The sequence below is a fragment of the Phyllostomus discolor genome, chromosome 7, assembly GCF_004126475.2.
Source record: "Phyllostomus discolor isolate MPI-MPIP mPhyDis1 chromosome 7, mPhyDis1.pri.v3, whole genome shotgun sequence".
NCBI classification, from domain to species: Eukaryota; Metazoa; Chordata; class Mammalia; order Chiroptera; family Phyllostomidae; genus Phyllostomus; species Phyllostomus discolor.
In genome coordinates, this window is record NC_040909.2 from 96478071 (window position 1) to 96481265 (window position 3195).

Sequence of the window (3195 nt, forward strand, 5' to 3'; positions counted from 1 at the left end):
TTTCTAAATTAAGGTCAATCAACACCGGGTGATGACACAGGGAGATGGCGGTGTAGGAAGCTCCAGAAATCTGCCCACCAAAACAGTGACTGAGATAGCAGGACGGTCAGACTGTTTATGGACCGAAACAGTTCTGAACCAATTTAAAAAGACAAGACAATGTTTTTCCCACTCCCTCGTCTCTTTTGGGAAGCAGACATTTAAGGAAATCTCTGTTATGTTACTGGCTTACTGCAGATAGAACAGAATCCAAACACTAGGGACCACAAAAAATAAGGAATACACACTTTGCAAAAATAGTTTGGAAAAATTAAAAATGGTTGGATTTAGCTTTCAACAAGGAAGACTAAGCAATCTTTGATCTATAGGGTTGCCATTACAATACTCAAAATATCCAGTCTTCAACAGCAAATACAAATATACCAAAAAAAAGAGAAAAATATGGCCCATTAACAGGGAAAAATGATAATAATCATCCCTGAGGAATTCAAGACATTAGAATTATTAGTCAAAGATATTAAATCTGTTGTCTTAAAATGTTCAATGAGCTAAAAGAAGCTATAGATAAAAAAACTAAAGGAAATCAAGAGAACAATGTAGGGCTCTTACTGGTATGGCTCAGTTGGTTGGGCGTCATCCCACAAAGCAAAACATCACTGATCCTATTCCCCGTCAGGTCACATGCCTAGGTTGTGGGTTTGGTCCCCAGTTGGGGCATGTACAAGAGGCAACTGATGAATATTTTTCACATTGATGTGTCTCTCCTTCTTTCTCTCTTCTTTACCCTCTCTCTAAAAAAATAAATATTTTTATAAAAACAATGAATGAACAAAATGAGAATACCAACAAAGAGACAGAAATTATCTAAAAGAATCAAAGAGAAACTTAGGAGGTGAAAAGTATGATAACTGAAATGAAAAACTCACGAGAGCACTTCAACAGCAGATTTGAGCAGGCAAAAAAAAATGGATCAACAAACTTGAGATAAGACAACTGAAATTATTCAGTCTGAGGAGCAGAAAGAAATGAGAATGAAGTAAAATGAACAGAGCATGAAGTATGTATGAGGTATCATTAAATATACTAAAGCACACAGTACAGGAGTCCTAGCAGAAGAGTGATAGAGAGGAGAAGAAAAACATTGATTAATTAATGGCTAAAATCTCCCCAAATCTGAAGAAATAGATGGATATACATGTCCAAGAAACTCAATGAACCCCATAAACAATAAACTCAAAAAGATCGACCCTAAGACTCTTAAAAGTCAGATTGCTGAAACTGGAAGACAAACAAGAGAGTTTTGAAAGCAGAGAGAAGTGACTTACCATGTTGAGGGGTCTTCAGCAAGATTAACAATGGATTTCTCCTCAGGAACCATGGAGGCCAGAAGGCAGTGGAATGGCATAAAGTCCTGGCAAAAAGATAACCAACTATCAAACAAGAATTTTATGTTGCTTCCCTGCTCTGGTGAGGGACAGTAACCAGAAGGACTGGGCCCACCATTCTGCCTCTGGCACAACTAAGGATGGGAGGGCAGGGTTAGTAGCTTGCAGGTGGACCTGGTAGTCCACCAGCAAGCAGGCATGAAAGTGCCCTGGGAGATCACCAATGTCAATTCCAGCTTGTATGTCTTTTCCCAGCAGCCTGAGAAAATGGAGGTAGAAGAGTTGAGCCTGTTGCTAAGCAGTAAACTTCACAGACAGGGATCCCCATGTGTTTCATTTAGTTTCTCAGTATTTAATTTGATGAAGGCTATCATGGGAAGTAGCATCCTTGGCTTAGCTTATTTTATGGCTCATACTGGTATCCTTGGATTTGTTTCTTGCTGCTGATAGTTGCTCTGGCTTCCTTTTTTCTTTCCTTTTTAAAAAATCATCACCCAAGGATATATGAGTATATTTATTAATAGTAGAGAGAGAGGAAGGGAGGCAGGAGGGGGAAAAAGAGAGAGAGAGAGAGAGAGAGAGAGAGAGTGAGAGAAACATTGATATGAGAGGAAAACATCGATTGGTTGCCCCCAATATGCACCCCTACTGAAGATGAAAATCTGCAACCTAGGTATGTGCCCTGACCAGGGATTGAACCTGCAACCTTTTTGGTCTAGAGGATGATGCTCCAACCAACTGAGCCACCCAACCAGGGCTCCTGTCTTCTCTCTTAGTTTATCTCCTGCTTATATGTGTATTCAGACAGTATGACATCTTATGAAGATCTTGGAGTGTTTGCATTTGGATTATCTGGAAAGGTAGTGGGGGCAGGCAGCATAATAATTCAGAATACCAGAGCTATGTCATCTTATCTTTTAATTATTAAAACAGAGCCTCCTACTACTATTTCAGAATTTTCATCTGGAGACTATAGTGGATCTTGGTATCTTGATGGGAAAACACACTAATAATCATTTGTGTTTTCATTGTGTTCCCTCTTGTACTTCTTCCTAAAATAGGTTTTCTTGGCTACACAAGTACTGTATCATTTTTTATGGTGTTCTTTGCTCTTGTGATAATAATTTTAAAAATGGTCCATCCCTTGTCCTCTGACATTAAATTGTATAGAGCAATACTTCCAGGTTTTAAATGGTATAGATGATTATAAACCAAAGCTCTTTCATCTCTCCAGAGAGAGTGCTTATGCTATGCCAACCATGGCCTTTTCATTTCTGTGCCATACATCAATATTGCCCACGTACAGTGAGCTTCAAAGCCCTTCAAAGAAAAGAATGTGGAGTGAAACCAACACAGCAATTGCTTTACTTTTCTCATGTATTTTATATCAGCAGTCTCTGGGCACCTCATTTTTTTTTATGACAAAGTGGTGTCTGATATAGTACATGATTATAGTAAATACTTGTGACATGATGTCATGACTATGAACTTGTCATGACATCATGACATACTGTTTGCTGTATTTTTAAATTTCATTTATTTATTTATTTATTTATTTTTAGAGTGAAGGGAAAGGAGGAAGAAGAAGAGGGTGAGAAACATTGATGTACAGGAGAAATATCAATCCATTGCCCCTTGCATGTTCCCAACTGGGGACCTGGCCCACAACTCAGGCATGTGTCCTGACCAGGAATTGAACTAAAGACTTTCAGTCTGCAGGCCAGTCCTCAATCCACTGAGCCACACCAGCCAGGACTAATTTTTTAATTGATTGATTTTTAGAGAAAAGAAGAGAGAGAGAGAGAGAGAG

General features: G+C 38.8%; 1 pseudogene; it reads left to right on the forward strand.

Moving 5' to 3' along the window:
* Nucleotides 1–2093: 2093 nt before the first annotated feature.
* LOC114514807 lies at nucleotides 2094–2853 on the forward strand (annotated as a pseudogene).
* The last annotated feature ends 342 nt before the right edge of the window (nucleotides 2854–3195 follow it).